Here is a 17,670-nt window from a genome sequence, read left to right as displayed (position 1 = left end):
TTAGGGAAGTTTTCCACTATAATCTCTTCAAATGTTTTCTCAGACCCTTTCTTTTTCTCTTCTTCTTCTGGGACCCCTGTAATTTGAATGTTGGTGAGTTTAGTGTTGTCCCAAAGGTCTCTGAGATTATCTTCAATTCTTGTCATTCTTTTTTCTTTATTCTGCTCCTCAGAAGTTATTTCCACCATTTTGTCTTCCAGCTCACTTATTTGGTCTTCTGCCTCTGTTAATCTGTTATTGATTCCTTCTAGTGTATTCTTCATTTCAGTTATTGTGTTGTTCATCTCTGTTTGCTTGTTTTACAGTTCTTCTAGATCTTTGTTAAACATTTCCTATATTTTCTCAATCTGTGCCTCCATTCTATTTCCAAGATTCTGGATCATCTTTACTATCACTACTCTGAATTCTTTTTCAGGTAGATTGCCTATTTCCTCTTCATTTATTTGGTCTTGTAGGTTTTTACCTTCCTCCTTCATCTGTGACATATTTTTTTTGCCATCTCATTTTTTTTTATGAGTGGGATTGTGTTCCTGTCTTACTGGTTGTTTGGCCTGAGGCTTCCAACACTGGAGTTTGTAGGCTATTGTGTAGAGCTGGGTCTTGGTGCTGATATGAGGAACTGTGTGAGACCTCACTCCGATGAATATTCCCTGGGGTGTGAGGTTCTCTGTTATTCCAGTGGTTCGGACTTGGACCTCCCACCACAGGAGCTTTGCCCGACCCAAGCCACGTGGGGCAGCAAAAAAAATTAAAAAATAAAAAATAAAAAATAAAATTAGACTAGGAAACTAACAGATATGTTAGAAAGAATATAAAAATAAAAATATAGATGAATCAACAACCAGAAGGTATATCAGTACCACAATAGTAAAAAAGAGGAGGAGGGAAAAGAAAAAAAAAGGGGAGTAAAAGGCCTTGTCTGTGGAGAGCAGGGCCTACAAAAGGGTGAGGTTTGGGCAGTGGGTGGGGCTATGCTTAGGACCCACAGGGCTGGAAAAGGCCCTGGGGGCTGTGGAAGGTGGGGCTTAGGCTCAAGAAACAGTGGGGGCCCAGGTTCACCCCCACCCCTGGTCTCAGAGGGCAGGGGACCTCACCTGGGAGCCCAGCAGGCTTCCTGGGTTCAATTGCGTGGGGCAAACAGCCTCCTCTCCTCTCCCACTTTTCCTGGACGGCCCCTCCTGCCCGCCTCCCCTGATCTCCCAGCCTCCCTCCTATGCCCCCAGGACCTATGCAGCCTAGATGGGGCTTTGGAAGGGGGGTACCTGCTTGGGAGCTCAGCAGGCTCCCTGGCCCGAGTGGGCCAGGCGATCACCCTCCGCTCCTCTCCAGCTCCTCCTGGAGAGTCCCTCCTGCCTGCCTCTCCTGATCTCTCTAGCTTAGGGGTGCCAATCCTGTCTGGCCTCCACTTCTCCACCCCCTTCAGTCCCCCTATGTCCTACTGGTTCACTTTGGGGTTCCTCCCCTCTCCTTGGGCGTCAGAGTCCCCCACCAGTGGTGGCAGGCCCCCGAGTTTTGGGGAGACACTAACTCCATATCTTCCCACACCGCCATCTTCCTGCATCTCCTAAACAAGTGGGTTTTGACAAAAAGGCAAAGGCAATTCAATGCAGAAACGTTAGGCTTTTCAACAAATGTTGTTCAAATATTTAGAAATCCACATGCAAGAAGATGAACTCAGATCCTGTCTAGTGCCACATAAGAAAATTAACGCAAATGGATCACCGACTTAGATGTAAAACCTAATACTACAAAATTTATGGAAGAAAGCATAGGAGAAAATCTCTGTGACCTTGGGTTGTCAAAGGTTTCTTAGGACACCAAAACGAAGATCCATTAAACTGGAGTTAAAATTAGGAACTTTTGTTCTTCAAAAGACACCTTTAAGATAAACAAAATGACAAGCCACATTGGTAGAAAATATTTTCAAATTTTTAAAAAATGGGCCAAAGATTTGAACATACACTTCACTAATGAATGAATGGCACTGTAGGCTGAATAATGGCTTCCCCAAATTTATCCCTATCCTAATCTCTGGAATCCGTGAGTGTTACCTTTGGAATAAAAAAAGACTTTGTAGATGTGCGTAAATTAACGATTTTGAGATGGGAGATTATCCTGGATTATCTGGGTGGGCCCTAAATGCAATCACATGTTCCATATAAGAGGAAAGCAGATGAAGCTCGACCATAGACGAGAAGAAGGCCATGTGATGGAAGCAGAGGGAAGCAAAGTCAGAGAGAGAAGATGTTGTACCATGGCTTTGAAGATGGAGGAAGGGAAAATGAGCCAAGGAATTCAAGGAATGCAGCTCTAGATGCTGGAAAGGTCAAGGAAATGGATTCTACCCTAGATTTCTGCTAACACCTTGATTTTGGCTTAGTAAAACTGATTTCAGACATCTAGCCTCCAGAACTGTGAGAGAATAACTTTCTGTTGTTTCAAGTCAACAAGTCTGTGATAATTTATTACAGCAGCCATAGAAATCTAATACAGATGGTGTAAAAGCCCATGAAAAGACATTCAACGTCATTAGTCATGAGGGAAATAATTAATAAACCAACCATATCAAGTGTTGGTGAGAATATGAAGAGACTAGAACTCACACACAGATGGTGGGAATATCAAGTGGTAAACCACTTTGGAAAACAGTTTAGTGGTTTTGTTAAAAGTTCATAAACATGCACCATATGATGCAGTCATCCAAATCCTAGGTATTTACCCAAGATAAAAGAAAGTAAACTACCATACATAGACTTGCATGTGAATGTTTATAGCAACTTTATTTGTAACATCCAAAAACTGGAAATGGCCCATAAAGAGGTGAATGGATAAAAAATGGTGGTATATCCATACAATGGAATGAAACTAAGCAGTAAGAAGAAATGTATGAATAAAACATGAAAAAATATGGATGAATCTTAAAATCATTCTGAGTGAAAGAAAACCAAAAAAAAAAAAAAAAGTACTTACTGCAAAATTCTATTTAAATAGAACTGTAGAAAATGAAAACTAATCAACAGTGACAGAAAGCAAAGAAGTATCTGCCTGGGAAGAAGGCATGGGAAGGACAGAAGGGATGGATTACCAAGGGGCAAGAAGGAACTTTGGGGATGACAGATGGTTTCATAAGTATATATGTATGTCAAAACTCAACAAATTGTGCTTATATGAAGTTTACCTTTATACTTCAATAAAACTGTTAAAATGAATAAATACAAGAATATTTTTGATTATCTATTTTCAATCTAGGAGGTGGATCTAAATTCCAAATCCATAGATTGTTAATGTTGAGGGCATTTGTTTTCACAGAGCATATAAGGCCTCCAAAGGCTTTTAAATGCCTAAAATTTACTAATTTGATTTGTAGTCAAGTTGACAGTATTATATATTACGTCTTAGTGAACTTTTCTTCCATTATGAAACAATATCCTGTATAGAACATTTATTAATTACTATGTAATGTTTAGTTTTCCAAGTCATTGTAACTACCTGAGGGAGGAATAAATGGCTCTGTTCAATTGGAAAAGAGGATATGAGTTATATTATCTACAAGGTGCCTAGCATGTGAGTAATTGGTAGAACAATAGTAAAGGAAGAGGTAAAAGCCTAAGGAAAATTAACATAAAATATAATTCTGTAAAATATTTAAACATATAAAAATGAATAACTTAGTTTCTATTTCACTCTAAATTCTAGTATTTCTATACCATCTTTATTTTTTAAGTTATTTATAAAAACCATTTATATAGACTTCCAACATATGATTAAACACAGTATTTTGCTTCTAAGTCCTTAAAGATAAAAAAAAAAAAAAATTCCTGACTTAAATAAAGAAGCTGACAGATTAGGAAGTGAAATTGAACATTTAAGAAAAAAGAAAAAGATAAACTAGACCATGAACAAATGCTATAATATCTACATGGAAGGACTTCCTGAGGATAAAGGAATCATGGAATTGGTATTAAAAATGGGAGTCATGATTAAAGCTCACTCTTTGGGTTAATTTAAACCAAACTGAATTTTCTTGCTTATTATGTTATATAATAATAATAATATGAAATATTAAAAGGACCACTTCTCAATTTCCTCCTTCTATCTTCCTTAGTGGAGTGTTTTCCCCAATACGGGTAGAATCTGTCTAATCAATGTGGCCAGGGCATGGCTGCCCATTGTCATAAAAAGTTGCTGTGTTTCAAACCAAGTCCACACAGTCCAAAAACATTCTTTTATAATGAATACTAAGCATGTACTTCAAACATTTAAACCATTTGTACAGATCCACTTGTCAAACAGCAAACTCAATACCAACATTCATTACAGGGTTAAAAGAAGAGAAAATAAAACCATCCTCATTTTGCATTTCCTTTGTCAAAGTATTTCACCAAACGCTAAATTGTTAACTGAGAATGGAAATTTATAGAATAGTATACTATCTCTCTTTTAAAAGTATATGCATATGTACCTATAATGTTTGATATCCTAAGAATTGAAAGAAGCAAGGAAAATACTTTTTCAGGCTATAAGCTGCGTGGCAAATATCCAAATGGTCTCAGTTTCTGCTTACAATGCATGCTAACAGTTTTATTATCAACTTTTTTACTACAAAGAAAAGTGCAGCTGTTCATTCCTCTTAACTCTGATGAATTAGCTGCTGACCTCAAAGATGTTAAGCCCTGTGTTAAAATTAAGACTATAGAGAATTGGCATATTTTGTATGTGAGAATGCAAACTCTTTCTACATTATCCTATCAGCTCTGACAGGCTCTGTTAGGTCTCAGACTTAAGTCTTTCCGAGTCAGCTAAGAGCATTAAAATATGGACACAGAAATATTAGCACCTAGTCCTGAGTTTAAATATCATCACCAAGAATCATGGCTCATTTGCAGCTGCTGCCATTTACTTTTCCAGATCAGGAGGAAATTGAAGGTGCAATTCTACGAACAACTGCCACACCTCCCTTTAAGGCAGCAACTAAAATCAGTGAGGCCAGATGGCTTAAAGACTGTGGGTATAGACAATACTCCTTATTTCTATTTTTTGCATCATCTTCCAAACCCTAAACCTCTCTGTTTATCTATCCTCTCTTCTATTCTAATACCCATCATGTTCTGACTTCATTTTTCCTGACTCAGATTTCTACTCCATTCCTTCTCCTAGACTCTTGCTTTTACCCTCTAGAATTTTGAATTTGTGAAAAAAGAAAGTCCTGTCTTCACGAGCTTCATCAAATATTCCCTTTCCTTCCTTCCTCAACAGAAACCTTTCTCTGCCCAGCACAGCTGCAGCAGAGGCAGATATGCACCATCAGAACCCTTCAAAGAAGAACTTACTGCCCAGCTGCAGGCAGTGTGGTGAACAACCCCCTATAAGCTGCCAGCTCTCTCCTGGTTGGCAACAGCTAAAGGGTCTCCTCATCTGAAGTCACCCCTTTCTTGAGGACAGGCTGCAGCTAGCAGCTGAGTGAGGTAGCTGAGTGCAGCTATTTTGACCCCAGTATACGGCACTCTGATGGGCTATCTTCACCGAAGCACTACCTGCAGAGTTAATAAGATTGTATCAGCACTGCCTTGCAATTTCTTCCTCTGCCAAATTTAGCCTCTTCCTTTCTCTCCTCACAGGGGTTATTCCTAATAAAAAACAAAACAAAACAAAACAAAAAATTTGCCCTTTGAAGTCCATCTCAGTGTCTACTCCCAGAGACCCCAGCCTGTGATCGTTGGTATTAGTAGTGGTCCAACAAGCAATCAATAAGATGGGATTTGGGGTCTGATCATTCATCTGGCTGATGATAATAAGTCTTGATGGCAGATGAAACACAGACAGCCCCTGGTACAAGGTGGCCATCCAATTATTAAAACTGTCACGGGTTGCAAATTGGGAGGCTGTAACAGTGGAAGGGGCAGTGAATCTGGGAATGAATGAATGCTCGCTCATGGGCAATGAAGAATGTCCTGGCCAGTTGTTCACGGGCATAGAAACAAAAAGACTAGAAAATCAGGACAAGAAGGTGTGGGACTGAGGCATGAGGACGGAAATGTGGGAGTCAGCATGAAGTGTAAAGATTCTTGTTAATGCCCAACAGGGAGCATCGACCATGGAAGAAGCAATAAACAAGCAAGCAGACAAAATGACCTGGCCAGTTGACACCATGGCTGATGCCATAAGTGCTGGCATGATGCACAAAGTGGGCACAGTGGCAGAGCTGAAGACTCTGTACAGGCCCAACTGTATGGATTCCACCTTATCCAGGCTGATTTTTTTTATCATTTGTCATGGCTGAATGTCCAATCTGCCAGATACAGAGACCAATGCTAGTGCCTAATATGGACGCTTATTCTTCCTCAAGGAGAATAACTGGCCACTTGGTGATGAGAACTACATTGGTTTGCTCCCATCCTAGAAGGGCCAGCTCTTTGTCCTCACAGGGATAGAGAATTATTCCAAGTATGCTTTTGCTTTTCCTCACTGCAGGGCCTCAACCTGTATTACTAAGTGTTTGATTCACTGGCATGAGATCTCTTATAACATCATTATCAGGCCAGAGAATTCACTTCATAGCAACACAGATGTGAGAGTGGGCACATGACATATCCCACACTGGTAATATCATGCACTGTGTCACCCAGAAGGCATAGCCTGATAGTGCATTAAAAGCTCTACCAAAAGCACAGTTGAAGCACCAGCCCACAGATAACACTCTGAAAAAATGGAGTACATTTACCACGATGCAGTGTATATATATTGACTCAAAGACTTTTATATAGAGCTGTGTTCTCGATAGGAAGGACACATGCGTCTAAGAACCAAGGAGGTAGAAACAGAAGTGGACCTGCTGATCATCACTTCCAAAGACCCACTGAGGGACTTTGGGCTTCCTATCCCTGCAAATCTGGACTCTGCATATTCAAAGTTCCTCATTCTTAGAAGGATCACTTTTGCCAAAAGACAAAGCAAGCATCCCATTGAATTATAAGTTTTGGCTGCTGCCTGAACACTTCAGACTCTGTTTCTAAAGACTAGTAGGTAAGAAGGTGATCTCCAACTTGGCAAATGTAGTTGCTCATGATCATTAGGAGAGGAAAAGGCTGCTGCCATACAATGAAGGCAGGGAGGAATATGTGTGGTATCTAGATAATCCATGTCATGCCTCTTCATACTTCTTTGCCCAATTTTGAATGTAAATGGACAAATACAGTGAACCCAACCTGAGAAGAGCATGGTGACAAGAGGCTCAGATTCCTGAGAGTAGGGTCTGGATCACGCCATCAGGTAAGCCAGCAAGGACAAGCTGAGGGGGAGGAAAATGTAGAATAAGTAATAGAGGAGTGAGACAACGAGTATTAATTGCAGCCCTGAGATCAAACGTAGCAGCAGGGACTATAGTTTGTCTCACTAATCTCCCTCCTCTATATATCCCCTTGGAAGAGTTAACCACGGGAATTCTGGAGGAGCTGGTCTCTGAACTTATATAGAGAAGTAGATTAAATTGGCACAAAGGACAGACTATGGTAGACCAGATATCTGTCCAGATTCTCCTTCAAAAAAGTTTTCATTGCTCTGTTGAAGGGAGCTTGAGCAGCAGTATCCAGCTTCAACTCCTTTGGTGTCAGCCTCTGCTGAAGGGCCTTGCCTAGGCCAGGTCCTTCCCAGGATTTCCTACCTTTGGTGACTGAGTGAGGTTGAGTGAGACCTGCCCATTTCAGGGCATACGCCAATGGGCAATGCTCATTCCAGAGTGTCTCACTGGGTTGGCAGAGGCTTTGTTGGGCCTGTATCTAAGTTCAACTTCTCTGCCCAATCCTGCTTCTTCCCCTTTCCCTTCACAGGTGTTGACCCCTAACTCCAGCTAACTGTATCTTGCACCCCAAACTCCATCTCAATGTCTGGTCCATCTCCAAACCTACAACATCACCAGTTCTACCTTTGGACACTCACGTGAAGGTTGTCTACTCTCTCTGAGTGCCATTGCACATGTGCACAGGTATTGGTATCTTGGTGGCTTCTACAAGGTAGAGAATGTCACTGGTTGTAATGCAGGAGAGTAGCCTATTAACATAATTGCACTCAGAATGACAGAAAAACTACATTTTGCAAGGTCAGGGAGTGCTGTCAGGAGGATGATGAAACTTCAGGACAGTGGAAGCTTGAGTACATGCTGTGCTTATGCTCATGTGGAAAATGCAGAAATGAATGGGGACATCTGCCTGATGGGTGGGGAGAAAGAGATCTTTTCCTGGTTTATTTAAGAGTGAAAATTAAAGATGGGGTGGGGTGGTATCTATAGAGAATGACTTTGTCTGTGTGATATGTTACTTACTCCCTTAAAAAAAAATCTGCCTAGAAGACTGACATTATTCTTCAAGGATTCTGGAAATAATTTGTGCTTCCTTTTAATGTGACATCTTTTGCAAACTGGACATTGAGAGTGCCTAGTTTTATTCAGGTTACCCCTGAGGAATTATCATCCAAGATTTCAGACCTGCAGTTAAGTATTCAGCTATATCTCAGATTAAAATATTCATGCTAAACTGGATCCAGGAGTAAATTTTCAGCCTGATTATCAAACTGAATAAAAATGGTGTAAATGACTGTGGTCAATAGATCCAAGCCATCATGGTTCCTGGAATACACAGAAAATCATTAAGGAGTTCTTACCACAATCTGAGTTACAGTTTCATAATTCCTATTTCTGAACTGGTTGGTACAGAGGAAAAACTAGACATATAGCATTATAAGGATTGACTAAATTGAGGACGTGTTAAAATTTTTTTCATTACATCATCATCTAGACAGTACTTTACAGTCTAACTGCAACAACCTCCCAAATTCCTAAGAAATTACTTTTCCATCCATAAGGAGAGAAGAGGTTGATGGCAGATGTGCTAAAAAATGTATCTTTCTCAATGGAAAGTCAAAATATGCTGGATTTTTTTTTTTTACTGCTACTGTAGGTTTTTCAATTATGCAAGCATTGGAACATTCAAACATACTGTGTCTCTAACACTGGAGAAATATATGGAGGGTACTGTGCCAGGATTGGTAGAACAATGACCATGATTAGAGCACACTGCTAAAATGGAAAAGGGGTGCAAGTCCTCAGGCACAGGTGCCCTCTTGGTTATTACCTACAGAGACAGCTAGACAAGCTATCTTGATAACAAATCCCTGATTCTACAGAGAGGCAATGTATGAAGTCCCAGACAATGAATATTGCTCACTTAAAGCCAATCATGACAATCCCATTTACCTTTCCAAGTGCCCAATTTCCCAGCCTGCTTTGCAGCCGAGGTGGCCATGGGTCTCAGTTACCATCAATGATATGTAAGGGGACATAAGGCAAGAGGGAAGCAGATGTAACCAGGTTTGTAGGTTTGATAGTACAAAACCGGAGTTCTCATACGATAAAGCTCCCATTTATCATACACTAAATTGTAGGTATGAATGGTGAGTACTTAGATATCTGAAAAATTGAAAAACAATTAACACATTTTCTCTGTGAAGTAGGAGGTAAAATTTTATCTGCTGCACATGATGGGGGTGAAAAGAGGGTCACGTATTTGAAGAAAGTGAAAAGCTTCAGTTTAATCCTTTAAAAATTTTTGCCCCATGTTGGTCCAAGTTCTATTCATTCCATGGAGCATTAACTCCTTTGCATTTGACACTTGTGTACCTGGCCACTCTGGGAAGACAGATCCATTAATGTGCTGCAGCTGAATTGGAAGTAGTGTGACAGACAAAAGCAGAGTCACATGGGTCCAGTTAGATCAGATTCGGGTATCAAAGGCACTATGGCTCCCACTTTGGTGCATATGATGGAGGCTGTGTCAAAGCCCAGAACTCATTCAGAGAGGCTGAAACAGGTGGCAGCATTAGTGGATGAGGCAAACAGGAAGGCAGCTGGAGCTCTCTCCAAACAAGAAGCTAGGACTCAGAGGATAATGGGTCAAAGCAAATCTGAGGGGATGCAAAACCAGATCTAAAACATCCTCTTTTCATTAACCCAGGTATCAGCCAAGTCTGATATAACCATACAACTTCATCTAGATTTGTAAAGAGAAGTAGAAGGTAAGGCCATTAAAAGAAGGGAAGCTCGCCACATGATTACCCCTATTCCACAGATACCCTCATGCAGATAGCAGCTTAGAAATCATTGCAACTAGGACCTCCGCTATCTGTTAATTTAGGACAAGATCGGGAGTAAAATTAACAGTGATCTGGTCCCACAAGACTGGAGTGGGGTGGAGAGAACACGTAAGTCAGAGGAATAGTAGTCAAGGGTGAATTTAGACAATGTCTCAACTTCTTTCCAAATGTTAAGTGAAGGAGGGGGATGACAACACTGGGTTTATAATGAATAAGCGATAAGAATAACAGAATAAACAACCTCAATTATACTCATTTTCCAAAGCGACAGACAAGGTACCAATTTTTTAATCACCCTCTGGATTTCATGGGGAATCTCTCATTCATATGTCTGCACAGTGCTCCTAGTCCTAACTTATGTTTTCCTCTGAACTCTTCTGCTTCTCTGTAGCTGAGAGAGTCCTTTATAGGGAGAGAGAGAAAGTAAAAGAAAAAATCAGTTCTCCAGTTCATACTCCATTAGATAGTGTCATGTGAACATATCAGCTAAATTTATGGCACTTTTGTTCTCTCGAGTGGGCTGTCTGTCTCTAAAGATCATCCATTTCCCTGTCAGATTGGGAGCACAAGAAGCTGCTTCAGGTCAGGCAGGAACCAGCACATCAGTTAATACTCCGAATGTGGCCTCGGTATGAGATTTGATCCAGCCACTATGTTTCTTCACACAGATAGAACATCTCCATTTCCTGAATATTGTTTTGCAACTTAATCATATTTACAAGATCACTCAGCCTTATATCATCTGCAGATCTTAGCCTAGACACATTCTCTTCTAAAGGAAGATTTACAAGAAGCCTGCCTAGAGGAAGTGAGATGCTCCAGATGACCCCTGAAAGTCCCTGCCAGGCTGTGTTTTGAATTTTCCATAACATTTCATTATGTAAAACAGACCCATTAGCTGTGTTTACTCAGGCACATGGAAGAAGATTGAGACAATTACCTAAAAATCCACTGTGACTAAAGAAAAAGTGGGAAATGGGGCCTGAGTTATCCAGGGTGTTTATTTCCATTGATCAAAGTCACAAAATAATTACTTCATTTCACTCTGCCTGATTAGTCATAAGTTCTGGACAGTTTTTATCTTAGGACAGACTGAAAGGGAAATATGGTGAAACACTATAAAAACTGAAATAGCAGAAAGCTGTCCATTAAGGGTTCCGTATTTAAAGTGAAAGAACACTTCCATAAAGTCAGAATTGTTTAAAGTGTAGTTAGATTACTGAGGCTAAAAGAACTAATTCAGTGAATACTGATGAAGAAATGATGATCAAAAGAATACTAAATTTATACCACAAATAATAAAAAGGCTTTTGCTAGTTCTTAATCAGAATCATGGTCACAATGCTGAGCTTCACAGAAGATCACAAAATAAGAGGTAAATAATATATGAGATACTCTTTCTAGTAGGTGCTACATGATCTAAAGAAAGAGACATTTTGAAACACTGTTTAGAATTATTGAAAACTTACCCATGAATTTAAAATTCACCAAGGCAATGGAAACACAAAAGACCCCAAATAGCCAAAGCAATCCTGAGAAAGAAAAACAGAGCTGGAGGAATCAGCCTCCCTGATTTCAGAGTATACTACAAGCCTACAGTAATAAAAACAGTATGGTACTGGCACAAAAACAGAAATATGGATCAATGGAACAGGGTAGAAAGTCCAGAAATAAACTCACGCAACTATGGTCAACTAATCTACAACAAAGGAGGCAAGAATATACAATGGAGAAAAGACAGCCTCTTTGATAAGTGGTGCTGGGAAAACTGGACAGCTACATGTAAAAAAAAATGAAATTATAACACCCTCTAACACCATACACAAAAATAAACTCAGAATGGATCAAAGACATAAATGTAAGGCCAGACACTATCAAACTCTTAGAGGAAAACATGGCAGAACACTCTTTGACATTAACTGCAGCAGTATCTTTTTTGATCCATCTCCTAGAGTAATGAAAATAAAAACAAAAATAAACAAATGGGACCTAATTAAACTTAAAAGCTTCTGCACAGCAAAGGAAACTATAAACAAGATGAAAAGACAACCCTCAGAATGGGAGAAAATATTTGCAAACTAAGCGACTGACAAGGGATTAGTCTCCAATACATACAAACAGCTCATGCAGCTCTATGTGAAAAAAACAAACAACCCAATCAAAAAATGGGCAGAAGATTTAAAGACATTTCTCCAAAGAAGACATACAGATGGCCGAAAAGCACATGAAAAGATGTTCAACATCACTAATTATCAGAGAAATGCAAATCAAAACACACTGGTCAGAATGGCCATCATCAAAAAGTCTACAAACAATAAATACTGGAGAGGGTGTGGAGAGAAGGGAACCCTCTTACACTGCTGGTGGGAATGTAAATTGGTACAACCACTATGTAGAACAGTATGGAGATTCCTTAAAAAACTAAAAATAAAACTACCATATAATCCAGCAATTCCACTCCTGGGCATATATCCTGAGAAAACCATAATCCAAAAGGAGACATGCACTCCAATGTTCACTGAAGCACTGTTTACAATAGCCAAGACATGGAAGCAACCTAAATGTCCACGGACAGAGGAATGGGTAAAGAAGTTGTGGTACATATATGCAATGAAATATTACTCAGCCATAAAAAAGAAGGTCATAGTAAGTGAAGTAAGTCAGACAGAGAAAGACAAATATATGATATTGCTTATATGTGGAATCTTAAAAATGGTACAAATAAACTGATTTACAAAACAGAAATAGAGTCACAGATGTAGCAAACAAACTTATGGTTACCAGGGGGAAAGGGGAGGAGGGATAAATTGGGAGATTGGGATTGACATATGCACACTACTGTATATAAAATAGATAACTAATAAGGACCTACTATATAGTGCAGGGAACTCTACTCAATACTCTGTAATGACCTATATGGGAAAAGAATCTAAAAAAGAGTGGATATATGTATATGTATAACTGATCACTTTGCTGTACAGCAGAAACTAAAGCAACATTGTAAATCAACTATATTCCACTAAAAATTTTAAGAAATAAAATAACGTTCATCAAGGGAAACACAAGTTAATTCTCATAATGGGAATAATGAAAATAAATACCCCAAAATTGGACTACTGTGATTCAAGAAAGTGATTTAAAACAAAACACAATTTTTCTTTTTCCATGGTTGATGAAATATCAAGTCACAAACCATGCTCATCATAATTTTCTATATTTGGTACTGGCAAGGCTATTTACTTTCGGCCAAAGATCATGAAACATTCCTTGGCAATGGGATCTCTTAATCTGTGAAACATTATCTGAGGGAAAATGGTAGAATCCCCTTCACTGGTCACTCACTGTTTACTTCAAAATTAGAGTGGACAAAATATGATAAGACATATCATGGGAAGCAAATTCACTTTAAAGGGAGAAATGAGACATAAAAAAGATAAAAAAGGGAAACAACTTCTGCTCAGTGCCCACTCTGTGAAAGAAAGGCATTTTAACACACTCATTTAATACTTGCAGCCACTCTGGGAAAGGATGTTATGAACATTTTGCAGATGAGAAAACTGAAGCTAAGAGCGGCTTGCTGAAGTCAAGAGTAGTGAATGACAGGACTGGGGACTTGACCCAGGTCTGTTATATACTGTGATGGTTAATTTTATGTGTTAACTTGACTAGGGCATGGGATGGCCACATAATTTGGTTAAACATTATTCTGGGTGGGTCTGTGAGGGTGTTTCTGGATGAGAAACATCAGAATAACATTTATTCTGAATGAATGTTATCCAGAATAACATTTTATTCGATAGGCTGAGTGAATAAGATTGCTCTCCCCAACGTGGGTAGGTCTCATCCAATCTGTTTGAGGCCTGAATAGAATAAAAGCTGGAGTAAGAAAGAATTCATTCTCTGTTTTTCAGCTGGGATGTTGGTTTTCTGCACTTGAACTGGAACTTACACCATCAGCTCTCCTGGGTCTTCAGCTTGCAGAAGTGGAACTTCTCAGCCTTCATAATCATATGATCCAGTTTCTCAAAAAAAAAATCATATATATATATATATATATATATATATATATATACATACATACATATTAGTTCTGTTTCCCTAGAGAACACACCCTTAGGCCCATAGCTCTTTCTGTTCTGAGAAAGAAGGTATGTTAAAGTGACTATCACAGAAAAGTCAAGTGCAGCAATATTTAAATCTCTACTTAATTAGGCAGTCAGTCTTTTTCTATCTTTGCCATGTGTAATTGCGCACTATGTCCAAGATACGAACCTGTAAGGGTAGGAAAAACAAGCATACAATAGCAAAATAAGACTATCTTCTCATCACTGGGTTTGCAAATTAGGAGATTAAAGAAAACTATCAAGAGTCCAGTTACAATAAAGTTATAGGAATGAAAGCCAGATTGCTGGGGACTTAATGATGGGTGACAGAAACTATCATCAACAATTCATCCAATGCACACATTGTTGTCAGAATTCTCTTTCAGTGGCAGCAGGAAATGTAGATCACTCTTTCAAGAAGAGAAAAGAGAGAAAGTGTTATGAGAGGAAAGGATTATGGAAAGAAGTAATCTTTTCAAACAAAATGATACTTCAGTATGTTCATAGGTTGAGAAGAATCAAGGAAAAAAGGAAATGAAACAGTTGAAGGTGAGATTAGATAATTAATAGTTAACAATAATAGGGACTTCCCTGGCAGTCCAGTGGTTAAGACTCTATGCTTCCATTGCAGGGGGCCTGGGTTCGATCCCTGGTCGGGGAACTAAGATCTCACATGCCGTGCGGCACGGCCAAAAAAAGTTTTTTTTTAATTTAAAAAGAATAGTTAACAATAATAATAATAATTGCTATTTAATCAAAATTGCTGAGACACTATTTGAAGGGATGGAAATCAGAGGAAGTAGAAGTGATTCTTTCTGGAAAAAGATGGAAGAAGAAGATGTGAGTAAACTCAGAGCCATATAAGGCATTGCAGTCATTAAGACACTATCTCTAGGAAATCAGGAAGACCTTTGATGTGCATAAAAGGGCCATGCTTAGGGACTTGAATAAAGTAGGAAAGACTAGAATATGTAATATGTGCATGGAAAAAGGGACAGGGACGGCAAGAAGGAATTGGATGGGAAAAGAGGAAAAGGATTGTTGAGCAGCCCTAGGGCATTTGAGGTGTAACTAAGTTCCTGCTTAGGTGATGTTTGCCACCAACCATCAGCATCTTGGAAATAGAAAGGAGATGGTTTGATTTTTCCTAGGTTGATGATTCCGAGGGTAAGAGATGTATCAAAATAGAAGGGGTACAAGTAAGAATAGAGTTGAAATGGAAAGTCAAGGATCCCAAGCTGGGAGGGAGAAAAGTGAATATAATTGGGACTATATACTTGGAAAAATATGAGAAGCCAAGGCCCTGGGAGTTGACTTGAAGAGAAGCTCAATGGAAGTAGAATAATGGCAAAGGCAGAAACATAAGAGGCCAGGAAGATTTTAAATGTTAAAACTTGTTTTAAATTACTTCTGGATGATAATGAGTTCTAAGGTGTAGCCAACTATGTGAACTACTAATATCCCCTGGAACCAATAAGCCAGTATAACAGGATGGAAGGTCAATATACAAAAGTCAATTGTTTTCTTATACACCAACAATGAAAAATTAATATTTGAAATAAAAAAATACATTTACAATAGTCCTTAAAAAATGAAATGCTTAGGTATTAATCTAACAAAATATGTACAGGATCTGTATGCAGAAAACTACAAAAGTCTGATGAAAGAAATCAAATAAGCTATAAAGAAGTGAAGAAGTGTTGTTGGATTGGAAGACACAGTATCATTAGGATGTAAATTCTCAAACTGTAGCTTCAACACAATTAAAATAAAAACCCCAGCAAACTAGCTTGCGGATATCAACAAGCTGATTCTAAAATTTATATGGAAAAGCAAAACACCTAGAATAGGCAAACATTACCGAAGAACAAAGAGGGCTCACGCTACCTGATGAAGATAGTCACACTCACACTATAATGATCAAGATTGCAAAGTACTGGTAAAAGAAAAGGCACATAAATCAATAGGAGAGAACACAGAGCCTAGACATACACTCATACAAATACAGTCAACTGATCTTTGACAAAGGTGCAAAGATAATTCATCGGAAATAAGAAAGCCTTTCCAACAGGTGTTGCTGGAACAATTGGATATCCGTAAGCAAAATTATGAACTTAGACACAGACTGTATGCCTTATATCAAAATTAACTCAAAATAATATGTAACTGTGAAATGCAAAACTATAAAACTTCTAGAAGAAAACAGAAGAAAATCTCCATTTGATCTTGGGTTAGGTGATGAGTTTTTAGATAAAACACTAAAAGCATGATTCATGGAATAAAAAATTACTAAATTGTATTTTATTGACATTAAAAACTTCCTTTCTGCAAAAGACACTGTTAAAGAATGAAAAGACAAGCTGTAAACCAGGAGAAAATATTTGTACAACACATTAGCCAGAATATACAATGCATTCTTAAAATTCAACAATAGGAAAACAAACACCCCATTAAAATAGGCAAAAGCTCTGATCAGACACCTCACCAGGATATGCAGGTGGTAAATAAGCATATGAAAAGATGTTCAACATTTGTCATTAGAAAAACGCAAATTAAAACAACAATGAGGGCTTCCCTGGTGGTGCAGTGGTTAGGAATCCACCTGCCAATGCAGGGGACAAGGGTTCGAGCCCTGGTCCGGGAAGATCCCACATGCCACGGAGCAACTAAGCCCATGCACCACAACTACTGAGCCTGTGCTCTAGAGCCTGTGAGTCACAACTACTGAAGCCCGTGCACCTAGAGCCCGTGCTCCGCAACAAAAGAAGACACCGCAATGAGAAGCCCGTGCACCGCAATGAAGAGTAGCCCCTGCTCGCCGCAACTAGAGAAAGCCCGTGCGCAGCAGTGAAGACCCAATGCAGCCAAAAATAAATAAAAATAAAATAAATAAATTTTTAAAAAACCAACAATGAGATATGGCTATGTTAGACTTACATGAACGAATAAAGTAAAATTTTTAAAAACCTGACAACACCAATTCGTGGTGAGGATGTGGACCCACAGAATCTCCTACTCATTCCTGGTGGGAATGCAAAATGGTACAGGCACTTTAGAAAATAGTTTGGAAGATTCTTACAAACATAACATAGTCTTATCATACAACCAAACCCATCTGGTTTGAAAACTTATGTCCACACAAAAGTCTGTGTGCAATTTTTTATAGGAGTTTTATTCATAATCATCAAAAACTAGAAGCAACCAAGATGTCTTGTAATAGGTGGACAGATAAACTGTGGTACATCCATACAGTGGAATATTATTCAGTGATAAAAATAAGTGAACTATCAAGCCATGAAAAGACATGGAAGCACCTTAAATGTATATTGCTAAGTGAAAGAAACTAAACTGAATGAAAGAAGTCTGAAAACACTACATACTGTATGACTCCAACTATGTGACATTCTGGAAAAGGCAAAACTGT

This window comes from Balaenoptera borealis (assembly GCF_965194805.1).
Source record: "Balaenoptera borealis genome assembly, chromosome: 13".
NCBI lineage: Eukaryota > Metazoa > Chordata > Mammalia > Artiodactyla > Balaenopteridae > Balaenoptera > Balaenoptera borealis.
This window is presented reverse-complemented; position numbering follows the sequence as displayed.